Genomic DNA, 6000 nt, shown 5'->3' with positions numbered 1-6000 from the left:
AATACCCAAGGAGGTCATAGATAGATATCAGGGGGGCCATGAATTTGGATTTTTAAAAAATATACATTTTTATTTTTATTAATGAACTGGGTTGGACCTAAGATAGGCCAGTCCTCTTGCAGTTTAGTTTGATATTGGAACACAACAAGACAACCAAAGCTCATTCAACAGGCAACGAAAGGAGATTTACTTGGCTGTAGAAGGAGAAAGATATTCAACAAGAATAGTCATTGAGGACACTTCAAATTGATTCAGGTAAGAGAAGCTCCATTGCCCAAGTTGCCTATCCTGATTCACCCACAAAACATCAGAGATCGTTCAGCTCCTTACAGCTATTCCCAGATGACCAGGAAATGATGTCAAAGCTTTCAATTCTGGTTCCCCTATACCAATCAGGTCTTGAGGATGGTTTTAATACGTTTTAAGGAAAAAGGAACCCTTCTAACATGGAGGTAAGGGTTAGGATAGTGCTCTTACCACATATTGCGGTAATCTTTTGACTCTTGAGGAAGCATAGCTGTCAGTAAGGATCTAATAATTAAGTCAAAGATAGAAGGCCAGACTAAAAAGTAAAGAGATTAATTACATGTGAAGAAGTCTGCTCTTGTAAACTGTAAATTTAGCTTGCTGGAGTGTACTTTGGCCTTTTAGGCTTGCTTAAGAGTATACAGCCAATCTGTACTATTCTGTAGTCGACCTAGGACAGAAAAGTAAAGCATTTCACAGGAGAGGGAGATGACAGAGAAAAAGCAGGGAATCAGACAAGGAAGAAAAAGGGAATATTTAAAATGGAAACGGCAGGGTTTATTGTGAGGTAGCATTCCTTATTCAAGGAGGAGACAAGGGAGAGAGATCAAATACTTTTCAATTTAGAAGTAGTTCTTTCAGATAAAACTGCAAGGTCTCTTATCCAAGGACAGCAAATACTTGTTATAAGAGTAAATAAAACCATCTACTTTATCGTGTCCTTGCAAAAGGATTGGGGATTTTCTATTATTAGAACACCAGGTTGGGGTTTTTCTATATCATTAAGTCCATCAAGATGTAGTGAAATCATTGTGGTTTCTATTCCCCTCTCCCCAACTAAGCTCTGATTGTGATTTAGCATTTTCTTCAATTATAAATGTAATTTTTTGACAAGGAATACATAGCACTTATCAGATAGACAAAAGGGTCAGAAAAAATAAATTCTTTCAGAAGATGGAACTAAAAACTAAAAACTAAAAAAAAAAAACCTAGAAAAAGAACAAATTTTAAATCCCCAATTAGATAACAAAATGGAAATTTGAAAATCAGAGGTAAAAAAAAAAAATTGATAGTAAAGCAACAACTATTGAACCAATAAATAAAACCAGATGCTGGTTTTATAGAAAAACAAAACAAAACAACCACAACAATCCAGTTAGATAAACTGGACAATTTGATTTTTAAAAATGAAGAAGAAAACCTAATTACCAATATAAAAAGTGAAGATTAGTATGAGAGTGGAGATGATAAAAGAGGCAATCTGTTAAAGAAGATAAGAAGGGAATGAGATCAAGGGTACCTGTTGAGGGGAGGAGATAGTGAAGAATGGCATCTGTGTGATATGAGAAGAAGAGACGAATATTCAAATTTAATGGCCTCAAATTTTTGGTAAAATATGAAGTAAGGACTAAGTCGAAACAGTGAGGGGAGGGGTTGCTATGAGAGGCATGAAGAGATAATGTTTGGGACTATTGTAGTATGCAGGGCAATGAGTTAGTTAGGCAGATATATAATGATTGCCTTGCTGAAATGAGAACCCAGATGAGATTATGTAATTTGTAGTAGATCTAGGCAGCAGTTTCCTGATTTTCTTTTGGTTTCATTCAGCAGCATGTGAATAGAAGCATGGGCACCAGATGGAGGGAGTAATACAAATTTGGGACTTGGCAAGGCATGATTGGTAACAGATAAGGGGAAAAGGAAATTAAGTATAGAACTGAAGTAATTTACCAAGCAGGTGGAATTGGAAAGGGGAGAGAATATAGCCAGTAAAGAGGTGATTTGAGAAAGAATTGAGGGGTGGAGGCTTTGGAGATCATGGTAAAGGACAGGATAATGGTCATAAATCAGAGGGAAAGTTATAATGATAAAAGATTATGATCAAATAAAGTTTTGTAATTTATGAACATGAAAGTGGGATTCTTATAGGTGATGGAAAGATTAAGGATATCTTTGTGTGTAACTGAGGTGAAATGCAGGATATGTCACGAAATTTGAGAAGACTGTGGACAGGGAAGTTAGTAAACTCAATATATATGTTGAAGTACCCTGGTACAAGGGCAAAAATTGAGGTGTAGAGAGACTATAAGCTGATACTTCACTTACAGAAGGAAAATATTTTTAGGGTTAGTAAATAGCAACTTCTAGAATCTTTATTGGGTAATAAATTTTGATTGAATGAATTTAAAGGAGCACTTTACTGAGTGATAGTGATAAGAGATAGTTTGGAAGAGACAATGGGGATTAAGGTATATTTTGATGTGTACTTGACTAATGAGTAAAACATTTTAATGTGCATCATTTTATCTCAATTCTAGTCATAAGGCAAGATAACAAGTCTTAGACTGTCTGGATTGCTCTTCCTCCTTATCTTAGTCTATTGGCTTCCTTCAACTAAAATCTCATTTTCTCCAGAAGGCCTTTCCTAATCTTTCTTAATTCTAGTGGCTTCGGTTAATTATTTTCTATTTATCCTGTATATAGCTTGTTTGTAGCTGTTTAAACATAGTTGTTTGCATATTGTCTCCCCCATTATTTTATGAGCGCCTTGAGAACTGGGGCTATCTTTTGCCTTTTGTACAGTGCCTAGTACATAGGAAGTGTTAAATAAATTTTTATTGACTGACATATCATCCTCACATAGAAAGAGTCTCTTCAAGTAATATAAGAATAACTTCTTTGGGAATTGCTCAAAAAAGAATATCTTCTTCAGGAATTGCTCAAACTAACCTTTTTGCCACTTGTGAAAACCTATTAAAACCCTAATTTACAACAGAACTGAAAAAGTATGTGTGTGTATGTGTGTGTGTGTGTGTGTGTGTGTGTGTGTGTGTGTGATTTTTTCCCCTAAAGCCCTTTTTAGATTCTTGGGAAAGGTGATAGGTCAGGTCAAAAAATGGAAAAGACCCTAATTTACATGAATGTAATCCAGAATGACAACATAAAAATGATGTTGTCAATCACCAAATCAACAACACAGAGAGAACACTGCAGTTTTATTATGCTCAAAGCACAGGTTTCCCTGGATACAAAAGTCAGCAAGCCCAGCAATCTTATGGAGAATTTGAAGCAACATGGGGATTATGGAATATTATAGAAAGCAAAAAGAGAGGCCACCAATGTATTGAGAGCTCTGATAAAAGGTACATAGTATAAGGCCTTGAAGATTTTTTTTTAATTTGTCAAACACGATTAATACTTACCTTTCTTACTTTTCCTTCTCCTTTTGGTAAGTTATTTCTGCAACTTCCCCATTTTGGAGAGAAAATTTGCATTCTCTCCTGGCTGACCTTTTCAAATATAAATATCAAGACTCAGCTCAAGAACTTTTTCTCACTCCTCCCCATTCCCTTTCTTTAGTATTTTGTTCCTTTAGGAGAGAATATAAGCTCCATATTTTTCTCTTTTTTGCATCTTTTTGTAGTCCCATGTTTAGTACAGTGCCTGACAAATAGCAAGTGCATAACAGTAAATATTTAATAAATATTTATTAATTGCCTACCATGGTAAGCTAATTAATTGCTTACTATGTGCAAGAGGCTGCTGAGTGTTTCAGTGGACAGAGTACTGGGTCTGTAGTTTTCAAGGCCTGAATTCAAATGGGACCTTGTTGTGATTCTAGGCCAGATATTTAATTTGTTTGCCTTAACCCACTGGAGAAAAAAAAGACAAACCATTGTAGTATCTCTGTTAAGAAAACCCCATAGATAGCACTGGGGTCCATAGGGTCGTGAAGGACTGCACAACAATGTGCCAGGCAGTATACTCTGTGTAGAGATGTTAAAAGGGAAGGCTCATAATCTGACAGGAGAAACAAGCAAATAAATAGTATAAGCAAGTTATATATAGAATATAAAGGAAATAATCAGCAGAGGGAAGGCACTAGAAAGCTTGAGAAAGGCTTCCAGTAGAACATGACTTTTTAATTGAGACTCAATGGAAATCAGTAGGCTGTGAGGAGGAGGGAGAACATTTAGGTCTGTTGCCTTGCTTTGTGGGATTGTTGTGGTATTGAGATAAGATAATCCATATTAAACTGCCTTGAAAACATCAAGATGCTATACAAAAATAAGATATTATTATATTGTGTTCATGAGAGTTATGAGAGCTACATGCTTGTGAAGGATTTTTTTTGGGGGGAGTGCTTATTGGTGATGGTTGACAGAGGGAAAGGAAACCACAGAGAGGTGTGACCTGAAGCAGTCATTAGTGGAGTAGTCCTGTGGTCTGACCTACCGCATATTCAAATGACAAAACTGGGTCCTTTCTACCTAGAAAACTCCCAGAGCAGAATAACAAATGCAAATTCAGTCACCCTGGGGAATGGGGACAGGATGTAACTGATATGACCTCTATGCGTGGCTGAGGAAGAATGGATGTAGAAGTCACCAAAGTGGAAAATTTGGAAGGTCGATGTACTAGAAAGTGGGAAGAAAGTATCAGCCAGGTACTCAATTGACTGGGGAGAAGTGAGACTGATCAGTAGGTCTACAAATCACTAAAACAAGGATCACCAAGATTTACTCCACAGAATTTAAAAGAAGGGAGGTAACTCCATGAAGGAAGTTATGAAAGTGGTAGTTTGGAGCAGAGAAGTCTAAGAGAAATGTGTTGCCTTTGGGAAAAAGCTATGTCAGATGGAAGGAATCTGAAAGGAAGAAATCTAAGAAGAAGGGGATTTATCAACAATAGAAAAGTGGAAAAGGGAGACAAGAAGTTAGGACTAAGTTTACTGTTCAAAAGGAAGTAGCATATTGAGTGCCTCATTTTACACCCCCCATTCAGAGAAGTCCTTGGAGGGCAATGACTCACTTCCAAAGGCTGGCTTTGGCAGGGTTATGGCAGTCAAGGGTGACTCTCTAGCCTACTGATAGAGTAGCCAGCCAACCTGGGAAGTGGGAAGAGAGGAGGAGCAGCAAGCTCATCTCCATCCAAGGTAGCCCTGGAGGTGGGGGGCTCGCTCGTGGAGCCCGTATTTTTTTTTTTTAACTTCTTAGCTTTTTATTTTTCCAAATACATGCAAAGATAGTTCTCAACATTCACCTTTGCACAATCTTGTTTCAAAATTTTCTCCCTCTCTCCCCTGAGCTCTCCTCTAGATAGTAAGTTAAACGTGCAGTAATTAGAGGGGTGACTGGGAGAGTACAGCTGTTAGCGGACACGCTGTGGGGGCAGCTGGTGGGGCAAGAGGGACAAGTTAGTAGGCTGAGCCCTTTATCCCCCCTTCCCACTCCAGGTAGCCCGGGGGAGGGGCAGAGGCGCGGGGGAGAAGGCTAGCTCTGGCAGAGGAGCATGGCTATCAGCGCATCCTGGAGCCAGCCTGATAAGAGTGGGAGGCGGCGGTAGGAACACCTTGAGCCCTGTTAGCACCTGGGCCAGAGCCCCGACAGCCCCGGATTAATTCTGTCTCCGCCGCAGACAGCAACCATCCGAGGAAATGCAGGCGTCTCTCACTCTGCGCATTCCCGCGACCCAATAAGGGAGTGAGGCTAACAAAGGGGGGACGAGTGGGAGGTGAACCTTGGCTCGGGAAGGTGTCCCAGGCGCCATCCCAACTCCCGAGAAGAGAGGGGCGCGGCCTCCCCGCCAGGCCCCGCCCGCCTCGCCGAGCGCCACGTACCTCTTAGGGAGCCCACCCTCCTATCCGTCCCCGGGCCGGCCTCCTCTCTTTCCTTCTGGCTCTCTCGCCCCGTCGGCCTCGTCCCCGCCCCGTCCAATCAGAGCCCTCCGCTAACCGGAGCCGGCCAGGCCACA

The sequence above is a fragment of the Antechinus flavipes genome, chromosome 6, assembly GCF_016432865.1.
Source record: "Antechinus flavipes isolate AdamAnt ecotype Samford, QLD, Australia chromosome 6, AdamAnt_v2, whole genome shotgun sequence".
NCBI classification, from domain to species: domain Eukaryota; kingdom Metazoa; phylum Chordata; class Mammalia; order Dasyuromorphia; family Dasyuridae; genus Antechinus; species Antechinus flavipes.
This window is presented reverse-complemented; position numbering follows the sequence as displayed.